The sequence below is a fragment of the Lissotriton vulgaris genome, chromosome 12 (genome assembly GCF_964263255.1).
Source record: "Lissotriton vulgaris chromosome 12, aLisVul1.2, whole genome shotgun sequence".
Lineage (NCBI taxonomy): Eukaryota > Metazoa > Chordata > Amphibia > Caudata > Salamandridae > Lissotriton > Lissotriton vulgaris.
In genome coordinates, this window is record NC_141700.1 from 100,000,107 (window position 1) to 100,028,031 (window position 27,925).

General features: G+C 44.1%; 1 protein-coding gene across 3 annotated transcripts in view; it reads left to right on the forward strand.

The window, feature by feature from the left end:
* The window catches only part of ZBTB7B (zinc finger and BTB domain containing 7B), a 158,086-nt gene that overhangs the window by 78,616 nt on the left and 51,545 nt on the right, over window positions 1–27,925 (forward strand). For all 3 annotated transcript variants that reach the window (XM_086947372.1, XM_086947373.1, XM_086947374.1), the window contains exon 2: window positions 4,958–5,174. The gene's annotated coding sequence lies outside the window, so the exon portion shown is untranslated. The remainder of the gene's footprint in view (window positions 1–4,957; window positions 5,175–27,925) is intronic.

The window sequence follows — 27,925 nt, forward strand, 5'->3', positions numbered from 1 at the left end:
TAACACCCTAACCTATACGATGCGGTTTGCATGCAGCTCTCTGCTGACTGTTCATAGGTCACTCTTCTATATCCAGATTGTAACTTAGATCTCTGTGAGCAAAGCTGTAACCCACTGAGCTATCCATATAAAATACAGTTCTGTGATCTGCCTAGTACGTGTTCTCTGCTACTTTATGATGAGTAAAAGTAGACAAAACTCTGATCTCGCTCCAGCAGGAACTTTAAATTACCAGAATTATCTTGACACTTCTATTGTTACCTGAAATCTGAAGGACACACTGGAAATAATGCAGCAGTTGCTCATAAACTAATAAGTTATTTCTAAAAACAGCATCTCCCAAGGTCAGCACCAGGTGTGGCTGCACCGATCGCACCGCCCTAAGGGTGACCCTGTGATCATTGCTGCTAACCGTGCCTTGGTGGCTGTGTGGACAGGGATCCCTGCACAGTCACCCTGGCTGCGGCGCCACACCTCCCCCAGGACAAGGCGGTGTTCTTGTTGAGCCATCCATTTTGCCATAGGCCAATCAGAGTTTCTCAATCTCATTTGATTGGTAATGCATTCTGCATTTTAATTAGCCTCCCCTTTTACTGTATTTACTCTGTAGACACATCAGTCTGAATATTTATCTATATTTATTTTTAATCATTTTGTCTGTATCCATATTTTTTGAGACGTGTAAGCAAGGTTATATGCTACTACGATATTTTCATATTTATTTCAATGATAAATGTAGACTTACAGGTTCATCAGGCAGTCACCTGTATTACGCATACCTCAAATGCAGTATGCTTATTTGAACAAGCACTGGCGTTGCTAATAGGTCTCGCAGTAGGAAAGTTGGAGCTATTACAATTGCAAATAACAATGCCTTTTATTTTTGTTTTCATTTTAAAAACATAAAGGGCTTTGTCATTTACAAAACCAATAGCTCCAACTTTCCTACTGCGAGACCTATTGTGCACTGCACAGTGTGGGTGAAAGTCGCACTGCGGGTGTGTGAGTGGCTTTGAGTGAGTTGGCGTTGCGTGGGTGAGTTGGCGTTGCATGTGTGAGTGGCGTTGCATGTGTGAGTGGCGTTGCATGTGTGAGTGTTGTTGCGTGGGTGAGTGGCGTTGCGTGTGTGAGTGGCGTTGCGTGGGTGAGTGGCATTGCATGGGTGAGAGTGGCGTTCCGTGTGTGAGAGTGGGCTTGCGTGGGTGTGTGGCGTTGTGTGTCTGAAAGTGGCACTGCGTGGGTAAAAGTGGCGCTGCGTGGGTGTGAGTGGCGCTGCGTGGGTGTGAGTGGCGCTGCGTGGGTGTGAGTGGCGCTGCGTGGGTGTGAGTGGCGTTGCGTGGGTGAGTGGCGTTGCATGGGTGCGTTGCGTGGGTGAGTGGGGTTGCGTGGATGAGTGGGGTTGCGTGGGTGAGTTGTGTTGCGTGTGTGAGTGGTGTTGCTTGGGTGAGTGGCGTTGTTTGGGTGAGTGTGGCATTGCGTGGGTGATAGTGGGCTTGCGTGGGTGTGAGTGGCGTTGCGTGTCTGAAAGTGGTGCTGTGTGGGTGAAAGTGGCACTGCGTGGGTGTGAGTGGCTTTGCGTGAGTGAGTGAGTGGCGTTGTGTGGGTGAGTGTGGTGTTGCGTGGATGATAGTGGGCTTGCGTGGGTGTGAGTGGCGTTGCGTGTCTGAAAGTGGTGCTGTGTGGGAGTGAGTGGCTTTGCGTGAGTGAGTGAGTGGCGTTGCGTGGGTGAGTGTGGTGTTGCGTGGATGATAGTGGGCTTGCGTGGATGATAGTGGGCTTGCGTGGGTGTGAGTGGCGTTGCGTGTCTGTAAGTGTTGCTGTGTGGGTGAAAGTGGCACTGAGCCTTTGATGTGGCCTGGCGCAGGAGAAATGCTGCTGCTGCTAATTAAATATAAAAAGTGTTTAGGGACTCACGGCTGCCGAGAGTAACAAGGCAGTGCTGGGAGGGGGGCTGCACACCAACTGAAGTGCTCTGGTTGCACGGCCTGCGCCCGGCCGTGTGAAGTGATAAGCCTTTGAAGTACACAGGCATGCTGTGACGGAGGTGTGAGAGGTCTGGCAGGGAACAGATGGCCTGGCTGTGAAGCAGGGGGCGGGGCAGCGCTGGGGAAGCCTGTGGGAGGGTGATTGATGCCTTTAATGTGGGGAGGGAGGAGAGCCTTTTGCGAGCCTGCAGGAGAAATGCTGCCGATGCGCGTGCATGTTTAATCACGTGATTCACGTGAACTTAAAGAAAACCGCGGCTGAAAGCCCGTGGTTTGAAGTGGATTTTGCCGACTTGAATTCTCCCCATTTCCCATTCCTGCGGAATGGTAAAGGCGAGACCTAAAAATTACCATTCCAGTACACTGCAGCTTTATAAAAACTGCCTTCTTTCATAGAACGCCCTTGCGTATTATTTTGCAAAGGTATTGGTCTGACAGCAGTCATGAGTGGCCACTCAAAGGAAGACCTGCTTTCCTTTATTTCTATGTTGAAGGTAAATTCAGAACGTAATTGGGTTGTATCTTTATTTTACAGCAAAAAACGTAAACTAAGAGCATTCATCATGATTAGGCATCTCAGGTTTACAATACTGAAATTATTTTGTTACCAATTCCATCTGTATTTATCCGTATTGTTTTTTACTTATTGGCTTTTAATCCTGTGTGTTTGTGTTCTGTGAAGAAAACAAAGTTGCAACAATTGTATTTGCCCTTTTAGTTAAGTGAAGAAATTAGACTTACAGTTATCTGTTTTTAATACTATATGCAGCCATATGTAATACTACAGTGCCTTCTTCTGTCATTAGTTTTTGGGGACCTGTGCAAGGAAATCTCATACATTTGTTGACTTGCGATCTGTCCACCTCCTCGACTCTTGGCCTGGCAGTCATGATTGGCAGCATGCAGAGCCACTCCAAAGAATAACTCATTCCTGTGTGTTTCTGTTGTGCTTACTAAATGCATTATTGTTGTGGATAAATCAGTAAAAACGGAACACTGGGAGCTTTGATTATCAAACAAAATCAATGCTACACTATGACTGCCCTTCGGGTGTCAGTTACTTAGGTTGTCCTTGTTGCACCTTTTCTGATCGCACCGCTTCTGCCCTACTGAAGCCACATCTGTCCCCAATGTGAAAAAGGCCTGCATGTCTGTCCCCATACGACATTTGGTCCTTGTGAGGGAAGCTTATACCGCTGCTACATAAGTTGTTCTTGTGTTCTGTTGCTGCTGATGCTGTTGCTGACTGTGGAGTAGCTGTCGTGTGAAGGCTCTTGCATTGCTTCTGTCTGGGCTGTCCCTGTTTGGTAAGCAAGGTTTGTGGTTGTACTGCTGTTCTCCATGCCATACTTGTTTAGTGCATGGGAGGGAAGCTTGTCCTGTTTTTGTGGGAGAATTTGACTACAGACGCTTGCACTGCTGCTTGTGTTGCAGTTTTGTGACAGTGATTTATGGTTGTACTGCTGCTCTCCATGCCATACCTGTTCTGTGCATGGGAGGGAAGCTTGTCCTGTTTTCGTGGGAGAGAAGCTGACTGCAGACAGTTGCACCTGTTTTGTGACAGTGATGAGTGGTTTCACTGCCTCTCCCCATGCCATACTTGTTCTTTGCATGGGAGGGAAGCTCGTCCTGTTTTGTGGGAGAGTTGTCTGCAGACGCTGGCACTACTGCTTGTGTTGCACCTGTTTTGTGACTGTGATTTGTGGCTGCACTGCTGCTCTCCACGCCATACCTGTTCTGTGCAAGTGAGGGAAGCTTGTCTTGTTTTTGTGGGAGATAAGTGGACTGCGGGCGCTTGCACTGCTGCTTGTGTTTGCACCTGTTTTTGTGACAGTGATTTGTGGTTGTAATGTTGCTGCCCGTGTTCTACCTGTTCTGTGCATGGGAGGGAAGCTTGTCCTATTTTTGTGTGGGAGAAACTTACTGCAGACACTTGCACTGCTGCTTGTGTTGCACCAGTTTTGTGACAGTGATTTGTGGTTGTACTGCTGTTCTCCATGCCATACCTGTTCTGTGCATGGGAGGGAAGCTTGTCCTGTTTTTGTGTGGGAGAAACTTACTGCAGACACTTGCACTGCTGCTTGTGTTGCACCAGTTTTGTGACAGTGATTTGTGGCTGCAGTGCTGCTCTCCACGCCATACCTGTTCTGTGCATGGGAGGGAAGCTTGTCCTATTTTTGTGGGAGAGTTGTCTGCAGACGCTGGCACTACTGCTTGCGTTGCCCCTGTTTTGTGACCGTGATTTGTGGCTGCAGTGCTGCTCTCCACGCCATACCTGTTCTGTGCATGGGAGGGAAGCTTGTCCTGTTTTGTGGGAGAGAAGTGGACTGCAGGCGCTTGCACTGCTGCTTGTGTTTGCACCTGTTTTTGTGACGGTGATTTGTGGTTGTAATGTTGCTGCCCGTGTTCTACCTGTACTGTGCATGCGAGGGATGCTGCCATTGCTGTACTGGTTCTGTGATTTGTGACAGTGTCTGCAGTAGCCTGCAGTGCTGCTGCCTGTGATGTTCATGGTCTGTGGGAGGAAAGTGTGCACTGCTAAACTTCATGCTTCGGCTGTTATTTTCGTACAGAGCTGTGGCTTGTGTGGTACCTGCTCTGTGTGTTGGATGGAATATGCCCTAGTGATGCTTGGGGCACCTCCTGTTCTGTTCACACAGACCATGAACATCACAGGCAGCAGCACTGCAAGTGGTTCAAAAGAAACCTGCGTTCTCAGGCTTGAGTAGATTTTAATCTGATTTCCATAAACTTGCTCCTGACATTGGTACATGGGCACGCCACGCCTACTGTGATTTTGAAGCCTTGTGGTGGAAACTTGTTGGCAGCAGCTTCATTATCTCTGGAGGTACATGTTGCATCTCAGACCGTCCTCTCAGAGTTTTCCCCCATCCATGTCACCACCCACCCGGCCCCACCTCCTTCCCCCATCTAAGCACAGGGTTAAGAATGTGTTCTTGTCTCTTTCGTAGTTCTCCGAAACCTGGCCCAGGAGGTGCCTGACCTCAGGTGTAGGCGTCGGCGACGAAGAAGCGTTTCGAGGCGGGATCCTGAGCGGCGACGAGGCCCTTCGGTACACCAACCGGGGAAGTCCAGGCCAGCCGACGCACCTTGGTCTTCTCACGGCGGAAACAAACACACCATCAGGCCACAAAACCGGACGCGTCGACCAGGAGACGGACAGCCAAGGTGAGAGGATTGGCAAAATTGGGTATTTAGGTGCCAACCACCAACTTTACTGGCTGTGAAAAATGAAAAAAAAGTGCGTACAAAGTATGGCGGACATGACAGTAGAGTTTGTTGAAGAGGGACCACTAAGTGGTTTTGGGGGTAACACTATCCAGGTGGAGGCAACCATGGTGCAGTGGCGTAATTGACCAGTGGATAAATTCACAGAGTAGATCCATTGGTATCTAATTTTGTTTGAGGGGATGGTGCAGATGCCTTGTCTTGTCCTGTTCAGTGTGGAGGGTGCAGAAGATCCATGATTTCTGAGAGGCTGTAGCTCTTCCTACAAGTTGGTCTATGTAGCAGTTACGCTTGCTCTATGCCTGATCTGGCAATTGCGGTGAGTTACTGGGTGTGGACTATCTACCGACAAGATGCAATAGCAGCTTGTCTGTACCCGCCGGATGTTTGCAGGTTGCAAAAACAGCTGACTTTTATTTCTCAATCTCTCTATATTTGCTGCACACAAAGTGCCTTCCAGGACATTTATGTTCTTAACTAGACCAGTCCACTGACTGCAGAACTCTGAAGTCACCCTGCATCTATCGATGCCTCTGGGTCAGCCAAGTATTAAGTGACCCGGCCCAAATGTATGTACTCATGTTGCATTTTGTAGGCACCTAGCTTGTCACATTTGTGATGACTTCCAAGAATTTGATTTCTAGGTGGAGAGTAAAGTGATAGGACTCTGGTAGTGTTGTGGCAGAGTACCCTAATGGGTGGGATTTGATCTCTCAACAGATAGAGGGTCCTAGTTGGTCCATGCCTGGCTGTGTCCAAAGACCCCAACATGCACAAACTATAATTGCTTCGAAGAAGCCAGTACGAAGCACTGCAACGAAGGAGGGCCTTTTGATGCTTTCAGGAAGCTGTGTCAAGAACATTCTGCCCTCTAGTGGCAGAATTTTCTAATAGCCTTTCGTAGCTGGGCTATACCGGCAATTAAAGTACCTCTCCCTTGTTAAAGGCCCATGCCTTCGGCTCGGGTCTTTAACGCTGGAGAGGGCCTTTAATAGCCGGTATAGCCCTATAGGGCTATAGGGCTATATTAACCCCTTCGCTGCTGCGGCAAGCGCTAGGGGAGGCAGGGGGGGGGGGCGAGCGGCGGCCGCATGCTCGTGACGGAGCCGCTCCGTCACGAGCCGCGGTTGAGCTGTGCTCGTGATGGAGCGGTTCCGTCATGGCCCCGCCCGCTCAATAGAACACGCCGCGCAGGCGCGTAATCAGCGCCACGATGGCGCGGCGGCAGGGCCATGACGGAACCGCTCCGTCATGAGCATGGGAGGGGTTAAAGGCCCGCTCCCTTCTTAAAGGTCCTCACCTTCGGCAAGGGTCTTTAACGCTGGAGTTGGCCTTTAATTGCCGGTAGAGGCCACTATGTCGGACTCTGAGGCTATATTAGAACATTGGAATGTCAGGAGCTGAATTGAAGACCATGAAGTGGCTCAGGGCTTATAATGACTGGTAAAAGTCAGTCTGAGGTTACTTTCCGGGAAACAACCTTTACAATGCAACTTTTACAACGCACTACCATTACAACGAAACATTTACAACGCAACATCCATTACAACGCAACCACTACAACGCATGACACTACAACGCATGACACTACAACGCATGACACTACAACGCATGACACTACAACGCATGACACTACAACACATGTCATTACAACGCAGTCATTACAACGCATACCATTATAATGCATACCATCACAACGCATACCATCACAACGCATAGTACCCCTACACTATCCAACACTTACCCTACTGTTGCACCCCCTGGAGTTAGAATAGTGATTTGTACCCCTACACTATCCAATACTTACCATACATGCAATGTAATGGTTTGCGTTGTAATGGTATGCGTTGTAAAGGTATTTTTTAAAAATTTGTTGTAATGGCGTGCGTTGTAATGGATGTTGCGTTGTAAGAAATGCGTTGTAAAGGTATGTGTTGTAACGTAATACATTCTTACTTTCCTGGAATTATGTCGGTCTGATTTAGGCACTATAGGCTGAAGTGGTGCAGGTATTAAAGTGATGTCAGCCTTAAATCTGGTTTTAAGTCCTCAATTGAACAACATGATGTGGGACTGTGAAATGTCACCTTTTTTGGGTCTGCGAGTGATGTCAGACAGGGGAGTCTGTTCTCTTCCTCTGCCAGGGCTGTCCAGATGGTGACACTTTCTAGGGACTAGCACTAATCCTACTCACAGAAGACTGATCTCTTTCTATGCATGTCTCTTGCGCAACCAAACAGATATTAAACGGATCGAGCAGGGTCAGAAGAATTCCAAGTTCACTTTGCTCAGTCATGCAAATTCAGCATCCGTAGGAATTCTATTGTGTCTCTCTGGTGTGTGGTTAGGTGCAGACATTTTTTGTGACATAGTGCACCTGCTGGCCCCTTTAAAAAGAAAACTGTATCACATGTCCTAAAAAGAAAAGACAGAAAAACAGTAACCCTAAAAAAGAAGAGATCAAAACAAGGCTTTTAGAAGCAAGAAGAGGTCATATCTATCTAATAAGGAAAGTGTGTTGGTTTGATACAAAAAAAGAAAAACAAATGATTTAAATAGAAAGATAATTCAAGTTTGTATTATTTCAGCCTTTTTAGATTTTGAATCGGCGTGCTCTTTGAATTAACTGCCCCATTTGAAATTATATTCCTTATTTCCAGCTTCCTGGAAGGTTATAGTCGAGATTTCGTTGAATTGTGTTATTTTTACAGGCGAAGTCCCGAGCCCACGCATGTGGTGCAGCTATATACATACAGTGTGTGCATCTTTTTTGGGTGAGAGGAAATGTTTGTGTGTTTTGTGGCATAATCACCACTTGAAACGCTAACCTCGCTGTCGACATGGCACAGCTTGATGTTTGTTGTTTTCCACTTTTGATCGCAGTATTTCTCGTCAGCGCTTCTCCTTTTTTCATTGCTTTATACTCTCTTCCTGTGCTGCCAAAAAGTACCTCAAATCTGACAGCCGCGCTTATGCGTTTGCGTACTTCATCACTGTCACTAAACCACACACTGAGATTGCTTCACAAAATTATAAAACTTATTGAGAACGAACCCAATCACAAGTTGGTTGTCAACGTAGCCAGTTACTCTAAAAGAAGCCTGCCCCAGATGTATCCAAAGTATGCCCAATCTCAGTAAGTACTTGAAATATTCACACATCTGCTGTATTTGATTTGTACTGGGAACCCATTCGCTTTAGCAGTTTCGCTCTGCCCTTGGTGATCTTCAAACAATGGCCTACTGTGTACTTCTGTAACAGTGTTTGAGTTCTCCAAAAAAGACAAAGAACCTGCTCAGAAGACCTGGAGAACAGCTGGAGAAGAAATAATTTGTGGATATTGATTCTGCAGGAATAATCTCTGAAGAACACATTTGTAACCTTAAAAATGGACCCCCAAGTCAGAGAGGCAGGGCCCGTTGTTGTGGGAATGTGATGTTTGTAGGCACGTGTAATGAACTTCCAAGCACTGAGCCAGGCAATAACCGTGCAAGTGCAAAGACCGTGCTGTGACTAGGTAGAGTAGCAATTGAGAGATGACTCTGAATGGTGTGCAGGGATGTTTACCGCTATAGGAAAGGACCGGATGAATGGACCAATGTGTAGGTCTTTATCAGAAGGAAAATGGGGAGGCTGGTTGGCCTTAGGTTTTTATATCAGGAGGAAAACTTGTGGATTGGATTGGTCCAGTGATATTTTCCCCCTATAGCCACATGGAAAATGGGCAGAATAGATGTGCCTGTTATTCTTACCTGCAGTACTCACAGCGGCCGTGGCATCCTTAAGTGCAAGAAAATGGGCAGGCTGGATGGGCCTGAAGATTCCTATGAGCAGGAAATAGGCCGGATGGGTCAGAGAACCTTTATGTGCAGGAAATAGACTGGATGTGTTGAGTGACTTTGGCTCTTATATGCAAGAAATATAGTCAGGACACTGGAATTATGCAGCAGGGGAGGGGCAAAATATGAGGCAGGGTTGAGTAAATTATGCATCAAGAAAAGGCACATTATGCAGCATAATGTGGTACATTTTGCGATAGTATTACTTAATTGATTTGTCTTTTTTTTTACACTTGTAAACACTGTCTGGGCAGTTGTTGCACCTCATTAGCACCAGTCTAACACCCAAATATAGCAATATAAGCAACAGAAAAGTGTCTGGTCAACCTTTGTAAAGGGCCTTCCAGTGCACAGCAACATGTGTCGCTGCGTTTTTAGTAACTTTTGAGCCAGTTGAGCTATAAACATCAGTTTTTTTGTTTGTTTAATATCTGCAGAATATGCAGGAGATGATGTGGCAAAAGCGGCAAATCGATAATTATGCGCAAAATGCCACAGCCGCACAATTGCATAATTTCAGTGGCCCTGAATACACTGCATGGGCCTGGGGGATACCTACGTGCAAGAAAGAGACTGGGTCATTTATGTGCAGGAATAAAACAGGAGAGACCACGAGATCCTGGAGTGAAGGGAAATGGACAGAACGAATGGGCCTGGTATTTGTCGAGGCCTTTAAAACAACTTTGAGAGTTAGAAGTATGTTAGTAGGTTCTTCAACCCAGAGGTTTCCAAAAACACAGCTGCTCGGTTCCACTCCAGGCTGAAACGTGGCTGGGAACCCCTGCGCAGAAAACTGAGGATTCGAGGCGCTACATGCGAGGGAGTTCAGGGAGCTCACTGGCACCTGATCAAACTGAAGGCTCGTCTGTTTGCCTTCGCCCTGTCACCTTGCCTTGTGACCGTGGGGGCAAGGGTTCTAACGGATTTCTCGGAGTTCAAAGGTCAAACACCCACATAACTGGATTGTTTCACGATCTTTGAGTAGCCACAGGCTCCCCTGGGGCTTAACCTGTGTTCGTAAAAGACCTAAAACCCCAAAGCCATTTGTTTAACTTTTTTTTATATAGCGCTAACATGCTGTATTTTGACCACTTCAAGGCCCGCCAGTTGAATAGCTATAAACATGCCACCAGGGCTTTAAGTGGGCCGGGTCCTGCCGGTGCTCAGTACCGGCAGTTCTGAAAAGCAGGTGCTGAGACTGGTCTCTATCGGGCTGTCCATTTCTGCCCTCACCCTCGGGGTGAAAAAAAACCCTAACCCTGCAGCGGGACACCCCTTCACTGCCTTTGATGTAACTTTAAAGAGACCCATTCTTTCACAGCCTCATCATTTCAGAACTGAAGCATTTTCAATATTCTGTTCACAGAAGCCATAGTTGTTGTTTATTTATCTTACACAACTAAAAAACATTGTTAAAGCCAATAGCCCTGACTTGTTATTGGTGTAATGTTACTTGTTGTATCATATAGCTGTATGTAATGACAGAAGCAGCCCAGGTGGGCGGCAAACTATGCTACGCACAGATTTTTTTGTCTTGCATATTTTTAAACAACGCCCTTAATAACATCGCCACGCCATTTGAGAGACGCCCTAGTTTTTTAATTCCACTTAAAGCCCTGCATGCCACATCAAGGCAGGAGGAACACATCTCTGTGAGAAAAGTGAGTTGTGAATCAAAATTCTGGCCAGATCATGCTGCCTGCCTCGTGGCTCACAAACACCACAGATTGTCCCGACGGGCCATGTCCTAGAGGAAGGAAGTCAAATATTCATCTGGAACGTTCTCACCGTGCTTGGGCGTAGGTTTATTGTAACATGTAGAGATTGCCTCTGACACCATAGATTAAACACTTACTTTTGTCCAATGCCGTAATTTATTGACATTGTCAGCAATTTATATTTTTGAGTTTTTTTTCCCCAAAAGACTATTCAGTGGTACACAATTGGGTGTTAGCACATTGCTTATAGTCATCTCCTGTGATAGAAAAACATTCAACATGTATCAACAAATAAGATCAGTGAATTCATTACATGGACATTTTGACATTACTCTACATAACATTTGACAATATTCAACATCTATACAAAACATTAATACAAAACATTAAAGAGACCTATTGTCTTAGTGTTTTTGCTCCTAAGCACACAAAAAAATCTTTCAGATTAACTACCCTTCCGGTTTGGCTGTAGGAAGGGGAAAACAAGTCCTACTTGAAATCAAAAGATTAGCTAACTTTGGGATGTAAGTACTTATCCACAAAGAAACAATCAATGGGATCCTGCTTAAGGTCTCTTTAATGTTTTGTATTAATGTTTTGTATAGATGTTGAATATTGTCAAATGTTATGTAGAGTAATGTCAAAATGTCCATGTAATGAATTCACTGATCTTATTTGTTGATACATGTTGAATGTTTTTCTATCACAGGAGATGACTATAAGCAATGTGCTAACACCCAATTGTGTACCACTGAATAGTCTTTTGGGAAAAAAACGCAAAAATATAAATTGCTGACAATGTCAATAAATTACGGCATTGGACAAAAGTAAGTGTTTAATCTATGGTGTCAGAGGCAATCTCTACATGTTACAATTTACCCTGATTCCAGCCTCTGATTACCTTAACTGAATCAATCCCCTGTGATTGTTTGCTTGGGCGTAGGTTTACCCATTTTTGGAACCCACACAGGTTTCCCAGGTTGCACCTGGAACCCTGCACAAGTCACAGGCAGCTTGAGACGATGCAGAGGCATTTGCACATGCACAATGTGCAACAGTGCATGCACTGGCATCCCAAGATGTGTGTGGGGGGTATTATAGGGCCCGTGCCCCAGCACTATTTGTACTGCCCCTCCCCCTTGTGCTCCGCCATCATACCTGTTGAATGTGCCAGGAGGCGACACAGAAAAACACACTGCTCCTTGCCACGCATACTAATTTGCCCAACTACCTTTCACTTCAAAGCAGCCTTGTTTGCTTAAAATGTTTATATCTGACTTTTTATGTATGATTATGTCTATGTATGCGTATACAGATCTATACACAAAGCAAAGCAAACATGTAAATCTGACTCTGTGTGTGTGTAGATATATAGTTCAACAAGGCAGTCCTTCAGCGGGGGCGCACTACTCAGCTGGTGGGTGCGGCAAGGTAGGACCAGCCTTGCAAGGACAGTAGTCCACAAAATTGAAAGAATATCACAGCACTCTCCTCGGGATTTCATTCATTTATGTAATCCTCCAACGCGTAGGAGAAAAGAAGGAGGATTAAATAAATACTTGAATGAAATACCAAGGAGAGTGCTGCGACATTCTTCCAGTTTTGATGACTAAAGTGTGTGTGTGCGCGTGTGTATATATGCAAGTGTATGTATATATGCAAGTGTATGTATGTGTGTGTGTGTGTGTGTCTATATATATATATATATATATATATATATATATCTATATATATATATATATCAAACTGGGTTGCACACCATTTGGGGGGGAATGGGGGTGGGGGGGGGGGTCTGTGGGACCGTTCTCAGGGGGCGCAAATGCCTAAGTAAGCACTTGTAAATGACGATGGCTTGGAAACAGGACTTGGTTTATTTCTCGCCTTTCCAGGCTCTCTTCTGACTTGCAGCAGTTATACTGCATACACAGGTGCAGCAACTGTGACCCTGAACACTCTGGTGGCAGGGTCAAAGACTTGTCTAAAAAGAACAAAATATTCTATAAGCATTTTGTTGTTTTTGCGCCTTCAGCCAACTGCACATAAAATAATGCTCCTACCCTCCATTGAAAATGAAATGCAAATTAAACGAGTAGTTCGGAATTTTCTCTTTCACCTATGAAAGCTCAGTCGATTCATATGATCAGTGCAGATGTCTGTATGTGAGATCGGAGGGTCACAGAATTGAATCCAGGTTGTCAGTGTTGAAGCCACTTGTGTATTTATAGTGCTATGAAGCCTCAGTAGGTAACAGAAAGCAATGTGAATATGTAAGTCATTATTTAAAAATGGTATTTCATGCAGTATAAGATACACTGCAACAAAAAGCTTTAGTATTTAAGGTAAAACAAGTGGTTTACGTGGTGCATTTTAGTAACTGGCTCACTGTAAATGTTGGCAGAACTCCCATTATCATTGAAGACCTTGCGTAGGTCTGGTCAGTGATTATATGATCTACCACTGAATTACAGTGCACAGTGGGAGAAGCTAGCTCAGCAGGTTGCTTCCTTGTTGCTGGACTCGTACGTAATCTGCAGGTTTAAATCCCATCCGTACGGCGCAACGGACATCTTCAGCCCTCAACAGCAGCTGTCAGAGGTTGTTGTTCACAAAACGGTGTCGCTGAACTCTACTTGCAATGTAAATTGCTTACCAATACACTAAAGATTTTTTAGAGCACTTGTAGGGAAAAATTTCCCATCCGTTCTCTTGTTGGGATCTTCTAAAATACTGCAACCCGTTCACAATACTGCAACTCATTCACCTTGTAACCACTAATAATGTTCCGCAACAAATCTCGAATTGAGATGATGCCCAGCCATGCATCACTTTCCATCTTAGTAACTCCTCTTTTTTGTGTGAAGCTTTGTAAGCATCTAACCCAGTGCTTGAAATGGAAAAATAGAAGTGCAGGTATTCTGTACCAGAGTACCTGCTTGTTTCTGAGAAGTGCCGGTACTCTCCAATTAAAGGTATGCATTTCTCTTGAGAAGCCCTGGTACTCTCCTCCTCAAAATAAAAATTGTGCTGGTACTCTGTACCGGACATGACCGGCCCATTTAAAGCACTGATCTAATCACCCCCTACACCTCATAAGTCCTGCATCACTTACCTCAAGCAGGGTAGACACTACCCTAGGAACTCTATTCTGTGAAGGGGGATTTTAGGTTTCAGATAACTTCTTTAAACTTTTGCTGCAGGCCTCTGTCCGTCCGGTCCACCTTACCCTAAAAAACACCCCATTTCATTCTTATCACAGTTTATTTTATGTGTTTTTATATAGCGCAGACTTTACGCAAAGGTGTCGGAGCGCTTCACAATAGGAACAGTAATGATGCATGAGGAGAAAGTTACAAGTGAACATGTTACAAAAGCAGACGTTACGTTACATACGGCAATAGTGACAATTAAGCATGTATCAAGAGCAAACAAAATACAAGAGGTAGCAAGCGATACGTTACAAGAGGAAAAAGTTACATGTGTGCATGTTACAAAAGCGTACAAAGTACAAGTAGAGGTATAATACTGCAATAAATGGCAGACACTCAAGAACAAACGTTACGTTACATGAGACAATGGTGGCAATTGTGCATGTATCAAAAGCAAACAAAATACAACTTCACTCAGTCTTCCCACTAGGCCCAACATGTCTGCAGTGTTGGCCCCAAAACGGGGAGGTAACACTGCTGTAGACTCCACGCAAGCTGCCCTGCTCCAGCGGCCTCCACCAGGGCCTCTCCCTTCCACCCACCCTTGAACATGGGCTCGCGTTGGCCACCTGCCCCTGCTGTGCTTCCAGGATCCAGCCCTCTCCCAGCCGACGCCAGGCAGGCGGGCTCACCGTGTGCGACGGGCCTCGTGCGAGTTCCTCCTTCCGGGCTGCACATCCGGCTCTGGCCCCGCCCCCTCCGCGCCGCGCCTCGCCTCGGAGTAGCCCCCGTCCATCACAAAGCGCACGACACTCCCGGATTCCCACCTCACCATTCGGGCCAGTTCCTTCCTCTCAGCCCAAAACTAGAACTCCGTTCGATGGACCGGTATCATTTTGTTATTTTCCAAGCACAGCAATGTTTGCTCCAATTTTGACACACTTCTTGTAAAGCTTTTCTTCTTGAACTACTTCCACACACAAATATATTCATTCCGATAAAAGGGACCCTGAAGGAAGCTGGCAGCACAGGAGCTAGCTGTGTCCGTGAGAGCGCCCATCACAGGTTTTATGTGCCTCACTCAGAAGGGGGGCCGTGCAGTGGTAACCTGGTGAAAATGAAGCTCGGCAGTGCTTAATAGTATTTAAAAAAATAAATATCAAAAAAGGGGGCCAGAGCCTCGTCACGAGGCCACTGCAACTTGCACCACACATTGCCCCTGCCATGCTGCCAATGATGGTAACAACACAACTACTAACTATCAGACTCCTACAAGTGTGACTGTTCCAGGCCCATATAGATGGTTTGGGCGGCAGGTAAAAGTGCATTATAGTGTAAATAGAATTAATAATTAACTTGTGGTCAGCTCTAAATTAGCCAGACAGCGCCGCATTGTGGCAGACAAGTGCTGGTTAATGACAATTAACGCCTGGTGCCGAGCACCGTAAACCACGAGCTCAAATTAAGAAGTGAAGCTAGGCCTGCCGATCCCACTATTAGGAGGGTGGATTCCTTTTGTTTTATTATCCCTTCACGCCCAATCTTTAGCACAGGGAAAGCATCCCGGGTCATCTGCGGTGAAAGAAGTGTAATTGGTATGCATTGAACTGACGTAGCTGCCTGGTACAGCCCAGTAATGAGAAGAGGTGGTGGCCAGGTATCCTTTCCAGGTGACACAGATGCACCTCGCCCTAATGTGGCACAACCCATAGGTAAAGTAAAATATTTCCTGGATGGTATTAGCTCTAAAGTAAGGTAGTGGTGACCATGGCAAGTCCAGCACCTTTTGTTAGTTGAGAGGCTGTAATTGTTGGGCACAGAAGTCAGGGCAGTTACCCGACTTCCACGCAATCCAGTCCACCGCTGTCCCGAAGTCGTTCAGAGTCTTCGTACATTTTTCTCGAAGCCCAACACACTGAATGTGGGTGCATTCCATCAACCAACCTTCATAGCTTTCTTTTTTTGCTTTTCCTAGCCCTTCCTCTCCCATACTTTTGTAGTCTTTGTAATTTAACGGCCCCATACTAGAGTCCCGAAGCATTCCATCATTGTGGTTGTTCTTGTGGTAACATTTACTCCATAGTGGTTTCCCTGCAACTCCTGGTATGTGTTTCGCTCAGGGGAGTGCAGGAATGCCAGTTTTAAAGCCGTATCCACCAGTACCACCCAAATGCTGCTCCAATTTAGGAAAGAGTTGAAGACACACCTCTTTAAAAAGCACTGCATCACAATGCGTTAACAGTTCACAAACTTGCAACCTGTCATATCGTTTTTTTACTTTAAGCTTTATATTGACCCGGTACAGTGCTCCCTAGCCCTGTGGCTAGATTCCCACTGAAGCTAGAACACATACATACATTCATACACTATGGTGTGAATAAAGCCCACACTTCATCTCTTCGAGCCCCTTTTTTTGGTCTTCTGTACCTCCCAGCCCTTTGCCGCCCTGAGGCAACCTTACGGTGGCATACAGCTCTATACCAATAACAACATATTTAACCTTATTGATAGTCCCAACTTGGACGCCAGCGCCTACTTCCTTAGTGTTGCAGTTTTATTAAAATGTCGTTATTAATCCAACGTTCGTTGGCCTCTAAAAAGTTATGAGGCTGACCCATTTGGAATCAAATCCATGACTTGCCCATTTCGTAGTACTTTGAAGTAGGTGCTTACCCTTCTCAACTGTTCAACATTTTGCCGCTTTGCCGGCTTGATTCTGTATCAAATATGCAAGAAGAGGTTGTTATTGCAACCAGTTTGCACTAATGGATGTTGTATGTTTAGTTAAACTAAACACATACACACTTACTATGCCACGAGTCTTGTCTGTAAAGCCTGCTCTACCAGGTATGGATTGAACCGCCACCGCTGGTGTGTGTCTGTTCCTTTTTGAAAACCCACTGCGTTTCCTGTTTGCTCGGATTCAGGGTGCAGGTAGTGAGGTGAGAGAGACTTTGTAAATATGCTTAGATCCGTGCAGCGGTAAATTTTGTTTCTGAACTGCTCTGATCTGAAGACGCAGAACCGGTGTCCTTACAAGGTACACCCATACCCAGATGATGCAAATATTCGGGAAAACCGGTTTGGCACATCACTACCTTTTTTTCACTACACCGAATCCTACAACAGGAAGCTGGGTTTGATGGTGACTTTCCGTCTTGACAAGTTGTAAAATCTACAAGTACCTTTGTTCCCTATCAAGGTAAAGTTGAGAATCTTAAGTGGAACACCAGTATCCAGAGTAATTTAACTAGAAGTGGAAATTTGCAGTCCGTTTGCAGTGTTCCAAAAAATACAGAATAAAGGGTCCAGGCACTAGACCACGATAATTAACCTGAGATCGCAATGTGCCTACAGGCTGATTCTAACTATTACTGGATGGATCTTTTACAAGTTGGGCGTAACAGGCTTTCATAGCCATTTAGTTGAAATTTATTATTTACAGCCCTAGTTCCCACAAATTTCTTGTTTTTATTGGCCCCATAGTCGATAATCAAACAGATGGGATCGGTTTCTTCAGAAACGGTGGGGATCTGTTTCAGTTCAAGGGTGGAGAAGCGGTCAATTCATTGCGGTGGGCAGTAATGAACTTTACTGGACTTGCATTGAGTTCGTTAATTGGAGATGCCTCACACCAAGAGGATGAGCCGGACCAGTCCTGTCCCACCTAGTAGTCACTCCAAAAGTAATGTTAAAGTTAGCACTATTTCAAAGAAATTTGATTACCCCCAACTGTCATTGTTAATTTCTGGCACTCGTTAAGCATGAGTATCCGGTTGCTCTTGTTGATTGGTGATTAGTATTTTCGGCACCATCGCTCCACGGTATCCTTACGGAGAAGAGGGGCGCTATCGGCTAATACTTTAGGCTTTGGAACTAGAGTTTTTTTTTTTAATTCCCCATTGGTTCCAGTTGAATGACACTTCCTTGCTGAACCAAAATTGAGTGATTCAGAACAGTCCCAAGATATGAATAGGCACAGTATATAAACAGGTAATTTACATATATATCTCCTCGAAAGGGCTATCTAAAGTGCCTGGAAAGGGGTATTTTTTATTGTAGAAAGTTGTGATATTCGTATAAGATTTCCCAAAATGTAACAAAGGGATCAGGTGGTCTAGGTAGTTTAATAAGCTTGCACTGTCTTCTTCTAATTGTATTATGTTTGTTGCATATTGATTCGTGAGTCGGCATGTCTTGCATTATCTGAGTTTTATCCTCCTCTTGGAAATGCCATTTGTTAATCAGAATACTTGCTGAAAGTGTAACAATATAATCCCATCTTAGTGTTTCAGTTGAGTGTTTGGACCCAGGAGTTTGTCAATGGTTTTTCAAGTAAGGAGGTGGAACCATTCTTGGAGACCTGTTCATTGGTTTGACTTACCATAGGTTGTGATCACTCATTCATGGCTCAATTGTTTGACACACGTTGCATGTCACCGTCCATTTAATTCTTCAAATTCATAGCCACTGTGAAGAAACTGTTGTAAAGCCAACAGCAATGTCTGATTGTTCAGTGCTTCGCTTGCAAAAGTGGGTGATCTTCCCAAGTCTTAGGTGCCTGCATTAGAATTAAGACACAGTGAAGTAGTCACCAGTGACCTGCAATCTTGGGTGACGGCTGGAGGATTAACGGCTGGAGGATTAAGTAAGCATGAAATTAAAACTATCTTCCCTTCCTGGTGCAAGCTCACGACTGGTGATTGGGCAGACTTCTGTCTATTGGAGTGGTGGGGGGGGTCATACATGTCAATGGTTATAGGGTACATAACCACAGACATTCCTGTTGGGGTTGAGCGCTCGAAGATCCCGCTTGTGCTGAAGAGGCTTGGAGGGGTCCCTAAGTCCCAAGGCAACCTTTGGTACACTCTGTTTCAGTGAGTTACCCTGAACAGACTTAACTCAGTTTATTCTTAGGAATACCTCCATTGATAAATTGTTGGAAGGGAAATTGGTTTACAGCTGCCTCAGTATTGTACTGCCGTTCCCCGGCACTTGCTTCACACCCCAGATTTAGTTTAGGAGCGTGGTCATTAGGTATCCAGACCTTTACTGGCCATGTCCTGGCTGGGACATAATCTCTATCCTACCCAGACCAAGCCACCTCCACACACGTCATCTGCGGTTCACATCTGTGGTCCACATAGTCTTTCGTCCTTTTGATCTCTGCTGAGCATATTCAGTTGTGAGTGTTGGCTTTCCACAGCCCTTGGGTGGAAAGTTACTGACGGACTAGCTTGTTCCTAGCTTTCATGCATTGCACCCAATTTCTAAGAAGAGGGGAAACAGTTGACTTTGTAAACCCCCTTTTTTCCCCTCCAACCACAACTGAAACGATGACAACGGCTTTGACTCTTCGATGCAATGTCTTGGAAAACAAGCAAACACGGTGGTGTGAAAACTGGAAATGACAGCCGTATTCTGAGAAACCACAGTCGGCCTTCCACCCCTCCCTCTGTGAATATTTGAATGAATTCTACAAGTTAGCTATTTCAAGCCTTTGTGTGTTTTTCTCCACTAACAATAACCGCTTATGAATTATTGAACTGGAGATGTACGCAGGGGGGTTTGGGATCGGGGGTCGGGATGGACAATAGTTAACCGAAAAACCTTATCAAGATTTCCCAACACCATTTCCACCGAATGCTTAGATTAGAAAGTGTTTTTTGTTATGTTAGTCCACCAGAATGGACTGGTTGCATGTTGGGTAGCAAAGTTAAGTCTTGCCAAATGCTGCCATGGCTCAAAACTGAGTACTGGGAGATTGCAGATGCCCTTAAATTTCCTTTCTGTGAACCTGCCTAAATGTACCGACTTCCAAGCTTCACCAACCCCTTCTCTTACAGGCAGACATTTTTATAATCTCTTGTCCTGCCCCTTGTTAGTCCATCGACGTACCAACAAGTCGCCATTGGATCTTCGTTCATCTAGTAGAAAGATAACAAATTCAAGCCATCCATTTCCCAAATTACTCTATCTACTTAACAACTGTAAACTCCTATTGAAATTTGTTTCTTACGCATGCTGCAAGTATTCTAGTTCTACTCTTTAAGATGTCTGTAGTAACTCACTGATGTAGTTTGCTCGTGCCTCCTATGACCAAGTCGCCCTCCCCCCTCCATCGAACCACATGCGCCCCCAGTCGCTGAGCTGCTGCAATAGATGGTAACCATTGGCGCTCCAGCTCTGGGAATCCCATGTCCCTCATCTTTTTTCCGGCTCATTCTTACATCACGCTCCAGCTGCTGACTTTTCAGCCATACGCATCCTCCTCATCCTCTTTTACAGGCGCATCTGTCGAGATCCCACCGGAGACCCCACAGTTTGTTTCTACCACCTGTCCATTCTCAATAATTTTTTTAATTTGTACTCACTCCTACTCTGAATGTTACCGAATGTCAATTTTCACCACGATAGAGTAGATAAATCAGATTTTTCTCAGACACGGAGGGGCACCTTTTTTTTCCCCCCTAACCTTTTATTCTTACTTTGGTATCCCCCCTACCTTCCCTACACTCCAGTATAATTTGAGGGAGTTTACAAGTTTTATTTCTGTGTGAAAATTAGAGTGAGGAAGAAGCGTACTACTTAGTATAAATAAAGTTGTTAATATCTTGATCTACTTGAAAAGTTGTGATACTGTAAACCAGTGTATATTGGCCATCTTTGTGTATTGTCGGATAGTTTTTACTAGGTACATACCTCTAATAATGTTAAGAATTCTCCGAGTGAATAATAACAAGTAAGTGCGGTGTGTGCTACATTCTATTTCTTCCAACTAATGTAAGCCTGTCACCTGTAACCTAAAAACAAATCAGCCGAGACAGACCTCCTACCTAGAAAATGCAAACTACTGCAAAAAAGAAAATCGAAAGTAAGTAGCAGTTTGGTGGTTAGCTTGGTGGATACAAGATGCTTTTGGGTGTGTTTGCGTTGTGTACCCGATCACTTTGTTTTATGGTATTTGTTTGAGAGGATTGTTTTTACTGCTAAAGGTTTTAAACGAAAATGTCGGTCTACTGCGGTTTGAAATTGTTTGTATACATTTCAGTGGCTTTTGATGCTTTTATGCTCAAAGATCCAGATTTTTAAAACGGTCAAACGCCGGATTCTGTATTTTATGATGTGTAAAGAAAGTAGATCGGCTACAGAAGTGCAGAATTGCAGTGTGTGTAGATGCTCTACACGGGGTGTGCCCCCACAACCATTTATGGGGCTGAGCTGTCATTGGAATGGCATGTGGGGCCGAACTTCGGTGTTGTTGCCAGCACTGGTTTTTTCCTTTTATTAATGTAATAAAAGGTCGGCCATAATCTAGCAGCAAGCAAGTGATGTTTGAGGCGAACCATATAATCTGCAAACCAATTTAATATTTTTATTTGCTTTTTTTTTTAATACATTTTTTTTTTACTTCGAATTTGGCTCCCTACCCAACAACCTTTGGCGATGGCCTAGTTTGCTTGCATGGGCGAGCTACCTTAGCTTTTATATCTGTACAGGCAGCAGAGACCTAAGCCAACTCATGCTTTGACAATTTTTTTAATTTGTACCCTCCGTTTACCGTACACCTACAAAATCCGGCACTCTCGTACCTTCCTGTCTTCACTTGTTCAACATTTCTAATATGGCTGCTCCTCTTCTAGTACTTTATATGAAAGGCTTTATACAGTCTTGCGATTGTGTACTTTCCAATAGTAGATTGTTCTGCGTAAACCATGTGGTAGAAATGTTGCGTGACATCTTTGACTCTTTCCCAGCCCCACCTGGCATTTCGAGGGTAAAGGAGCCAGACACTGTCTTGGCCCTCCTGAGGCAATGGCGCCTTTGGGAAATACCCTAATTTGACACTAGGTTACCCTGTTTCCAAGAGCACCACTGCAGACACTGTGACATCCCCCCATTCCTTTAGGGTGCCCACCTGAACATGAGGAAGGCGGGTTGGAAGCTGAGGACATATTGCTAGGGGAACTGGTAGATGAGGTATAGACTCAGTAGCCATTTGAATGCCTTTTCATTCCTCGAGGGCATTTTCAACATGAAGATCATGGCCAGTGCTGTGGATTGCAGCACATAGAAAAGTGTATTTGTGCAATAGTTGAAGCATAGCGCTCAGAAGCTGCTCTCTGTACCCCACACAAGCCGGCTGTTGCAAAAGTTGGAGGCTGTGCACATTTTTCTGTGCTCCCAAGTCGCCAATACCAAGTGGTACCCCACTTCAACTATGGTACCCAACTTAGCCCTTCTGGTTTCTGTTACAGCATTCTAGCCACTAGCTGAGGGCTATAATGGTTGGTAAACGCCCTCTTCCAGAGTTCTAGGCAGTGAGGCATTTATTTCCCTCAGTGGAGCTCTCACTAATAACACCAGTTCAGTCCTATATTTAGACAGAAGAATTCTAAGGTGGGCACAACGCTAAGAAAAGGATTGTCTGATTGATGGAAACATCTGAGAGAATAAAATGCACAGGTGTAGGATTCATTTTTCGAATCCCCGTTCCTTTGAGATAGCATGAGGGTACCAAGATTATCTGCTCTGTGTTTAGGTCTGGCCTAGAAAGAGCTTTAAAAGGTTTGCTAGCTCAATGTACCAAATGAAATCATGAATACAAAAATATATACATGTACATACAGTGGCGTTTTAGCTTGTCTCTCTTCCCTCATTGTCTTCAAGTTCCAGTCACATTTTGTTCCAACCCACATTGGCACATCGCATGGGCCATCGGGCTAGTCCACTTTAGCAATTCCCAGTATTGCACTTTGAGTGGTGCCATTTAGCCTGATCACATGGTCATATCACCCTAAAAATAGTGCCCTACAACGGAAGAGCTTGGCGGGACAAGCGGTGCGCATGTTCACTTTTATTTGCTTTTTTTTTCAAAGTATCTGACTACCACTTTAAAGCAGTGTCATCTTTACTTTTTTTTAAACGTTTATTTCTTTTTTGCACATATCTTCATAGAAATGTAAAGATTAAAATATCAAAACCATTGCCTGCTTGCTACAGCCTGACCTGCTTCCTTTGCCAGTGCTTATTGTTATGAAGACCATGAGCTAAGTTAGAGCTGCTTGCCTGACTGCAAAAGTTTAACTAACTAAGCCTGACAGACGAGGGCAAAGGGCCTAGTAGGCTGAAAGTTGTTGACGCTGACAAGAAAGATGGCCGCCAAATCCACCACAGGAAACAACCTGCTGCCGAAGGAGGCCCATCTTTTAACTCTTAGATCCATGAACCTTCCAGAAATATATTTCGAGCTGTACAATCTTATTTAAAGTCCTAACTCCACCTCTAGTCACAGATGAGGCCTCTGGCCGTTCATCATATTGCTTTGAAGGCCACGATTTTTCAACTTGGTTGTGAAGTGCCTAGAAGCGCGTTTAAGGCAATAGTAGATGCTGTATCAAAGTGCTTGTTCAGAGGATCCATCACTCGACCTTTTTTGCTCTTCCTATTCTGTCCCCGAGATACGAAAGAGGATGCCTGGTTAGCTGCGTTAGTAATCTGTGACTGTAAACGGGGGCGATTCTTGCAATTTACGCCCACAGGAAGAAAATGTGAAAAGATAGAGATGGGGCAATGTGTAAAATGAAAAAAGATCAAAACAAAAAAGTCAAAAGCAAGAAAACTAAGGATCGTGCAGTTCTATACAGGTTACAGAAAGTGTTCTTTTTTTGTATTTTTCTGAAGAATCAGACAGCCTGCTCAAAGGCTGGGTGTCTTATTTTTTTTTTTGCTGTTATTTTTTCTTTGCTTTAATAATTTATTCCACATTTTGCACATCAGTTAAACAATTAGAAAAGGACTTTTTTATCAATATTTCTAAGTTGGTGACCACCAAGACCTTTAACTAGTAGGGACTTTCAGGCTGCTCTCTTAATGGGTCATTAAGGTTTTTCGTCTGCCCACCAGAGCATTCACCAGTGGTCAGCACACTTAAGCCCTTGGCTTCTGTTATTGTGCTACAGCACAAAGTGGACTTGCTCCAAAAAAGCGTACACCTTGATGGCCGCGGTGTGCTCCTTGTTTTTTACATTATAATTGTATTTATATAGCGCTTGCTACCCTTGACGCGGCGTCAAAGCGCTTTCTCAGCAAGTAGCTCGCTACTCCGGAACCTAAAAAGGATCAGTGGCAAATTAGTAAAGGGAAATATGAAATTAGTTTGAGCGGTGGATGTGTGAGTTTATTTGTATTGAAAAAGGATAGTGGAGGGATAGAAGAGGGAAGGGTTTGCATTTTTATAGTGCTTGGTATCCGTGATGAGGTGTTGAATCGCTTTTCGGCGAGTAGCATGCTGCTCTGGAACCCAAACAGGATTAGTGGGGAATTAGTATAGGGGAATATGAAATTAATTTGAGCGGTGGACATGTGAGTTTGTTATTTGTATTGAAAAAAAGATGATAGAGGAATAGAAGAGGGAAGGGTTTGCATTTATATAGCGCTTGCTACCCCTGATGAGGTGTTGAAGCGCTTTTCGATGAGTAACTCTACTCCGGAACACAAATGGGATTAGTGGGGAATTAGTATAAGAAAATATGAAAATAATTTGTGTACTTACTTTGAGGACCTGGCAGCTTTCAAAACACCTCCACAGGGTCGTTGCTGCTGCTTGTTGTACGTTGTAACCAATGCAGTCTCTGGATTCATATTACATTTTTGAATGGTTTTAATCCCATTCAACGATAAACACATATGTGCACACGCTGGTGGCGGTCTCTGAGTTGGCTTCCTACCAATTCATAAATGGCGGCATGTGCGAGCACCCGCTTGCGCATCAACAGTCATCTTTGAATATTGCTGTACAACTTTATTACAAAGCATGTAAAAAACAACAACCTAGGCAATTAAATCTAACTAGTCATATATAATAACAGAGAGGAAAGAAACTAATCATAATACAAATTCTACTGTTTATTAACATATTCAATTAGTAAATGCATCAGTAATGATCAATTCAGCACTACAAAATTATATAAAAACAAATTAGCTTAAAATGTAAAAGTGGCACAAATATATCTCGACGCGTGTTTCGGCGACCAGCGCCTTCTTCTGGAGTAGCCACGTACTACCTAGAGAGATAAATAATATATAATAGATACCATTTAACAGATCAATAAAAATAATAATAATACATTCAAGTTCTTACTTAAACATAGACATAATGGCGTTACACTTCATAAAATTTCAAACTAACCTCTCATTATATGACAAGTATATACAAACTCATAATGATTCATAATGCTTCATAACAGTCATGATGACATATTTATTTCATTGCTCATTTTATTTGTGAATGCTGTATTTTAATAGGACAGTGAGGTTATATTGGAGAATGTATAGAATAAAGGACGTGTTGATTGACACCATATTTATTGAATACCTATCCAATAAAACCTTTGATATTTTTAACGAAATTGGACTTCTAAGTGGGTATTGGTCGTATTTCTCATATATCTCGATAATATTAGTCCATACTTACTAAATCGCTGAACATATGGCTTAGAACAGCAAGGGGCCCACAGTCTTTTGATAAAAGAGGATTAACTATAAAAAATAACATTGATGTGCCATAATTAAAGATCCTACATGCATGGCATATCCCGTTAAAAATACACGCTGTACCAACTTTATTAAGGTCAAGAACTTAAAATCAGCAAATGCTTGATATTTGTTGGTTCGATTCCAGAATACCTCAGTTTCACAGATATCGGACTTTTTTGTTGTTAACTGCTGAAGACGATCCATTCAGCGAAACAGATCTTTGTGCTTGACGAAGCGGTGTCACGATAACTAAAATGTAAAAAGAAATCACAAGAAGGGAATTTCGTGATTATCCGGGCTAGGAAATGGTTTGGGAACCACGTGTTAAACCATACCATTGAGGATGTTACCTTTAATTTCAAGTACCGGAGCTTTGCCAATAATGGTGGCGCTCACGTCTGTGCTTCAATGGTTCCTGTCTAAAAACACTAGAGCATAAGGCTAAAACAAACAAGCAAAGCCCATTTTACTACTTATTCAATCTTTTTCAAGTCTTACGAAAATAGTAGTAAGGTAATGTAAACATATTGTAATTTCTTTTGAATTACCTAATGCTGCGTGGCAAATGGTGTGATTGCACAGGTAGCGATATGATTAAAATACACGAATCTACAAGGCGAAATCGAAGATTGTGTTTGATACTTTATAGCTGAATATTGGGTAAAAGATATAGCTATATCGCCTATTATAGTTACCTGAGCTTTATCCAAGATACAAATCGCCTCCTGGTTGATGAATAAAAGGATTGAGCACTACAAACACAAATGATATAAAGGTGAAAGTGTGCTCAATACCACTATATAATCACAGGGGGTACGTGAAAGAGAATCGTAAATGATTTCTACATAAGCCTACCTGCGTTATAATGCGTAAGCGAAAAATCCTCCAGATATGAGGTTAGTTTTCAAATGTTTACCGCTGTAAGGTGAAAAAATAGTTTTAAGAGATAAGGTAGAATATGTTAAAACGCACATAACGTTGAAAACAACGTGCGGCAAAAAGCATTCTTTATATCAACGCTTACCTATTATATTATGCGGCTCAAGCAAACCAGAGGCGTTGTTATTTTTCACATGCTGTGCTTTCCCTGACCTAGGAATTACTAGAATCATTTTTCAGGGGTCCTTGATACCTATGCACAACTTTATTACAAAAACATTCAACGACTTCCTCCTGTGCACGAATTTGCATGCCTGAGCTGCCATCTTTGTATGTTTCTGCAAAACGGCAAATACGGTGGCTAATGTGGTCACACAAAGGCTGTCCTTTTTAAAAAGGTCTTTGTTATAAAGAATCTCCGATACACTTTAGTCCACCTGAGACACCGTCTAGTCCATCCCTTCTTAAATTTGGAGTGAATCTGGTGGGTCCTTTGCTCACTGGGGCATACCCTCTCACAACTCAGTGGGATTTAAATCTCTCAGCTCATTTGGCCATGTCCTCCCTCCACCCAGGAGAACATCTCATTTATTTTTATTTTTTTTATTTGTTTTTATTTTTATTTGAAAAGTTTTATATAGCGCTGGCTAGACCCGAAGGTATCAGAGCGCTTTACATGAGGACATAGCATCAAAACATTTTTACATTGATACATCAATTAGGGTTACAATTAACAACAAGTGCTAGGGAAAGAAAGAGGTGATCTTAACACAATATAAGATATTAGAGCGTAGCTTAACCAAGGCTGACGTTATAGGAAAGGTGGAGGATAGAGGGGACAGATAGTCGGGATAGAGGCAGGGGGATAGGGCTAGGGGGGGTTTGAAGGGGGAAGGTACTCAGTGTGAACATAGCAGTCGAGTAGTTGAAGAGAAGAGATGGAGGAGCCACGAAGAACAGTGAAAAACAACGTCCGAAGTCCGGCTGGGTAGGTGACGGCCAAGGGGGTGAGCCAGAGCCAGATCCGCTTTAGCTTAGCTGCATGGGACAGCTCCAGCGGTCAAGGGTTTTCAGTCTCCACAGTAAAAAAGACAGAGTTTAAAGAAGAGAGCCGAATTACAGAAATTCGAAGCAGGGGATAAGTGAGAGACAGAGAGACGGGGAGAAACTGAGCCCGAAGTCTGGCTGGGTAGGTGATGGGCAAGGGGAAGAACCAAAACCCATCTCCTCAATAGCTGAGCCGAGCAGCTCCACCAGGCGACGGGCACAATGCTCAGACTCAGCTGTCCGGGTAATCAGGTGCACTAAGAGAGTGACAGATTGGCGCAGGGGGAGTGAAAAACCATGGTCCAAGGGGAATCCGGGCGCCATCTTGAGGACAGGCATCATCCATGTAGGGCTGCGCAGTAAAAGTTCAGCTCTGGGAAAGAAATCAGCACTGGCAGCCATGTTGGGATCAGGCAGCCATCCGCCTCTAGTGAACAGGGGCCCCTCTCCACACAAAACATATACCAGGCTCCACAGCACTTAATGGGGAAAGGATGGGCCAGTCTCCCCTGCCACCAGAGCCC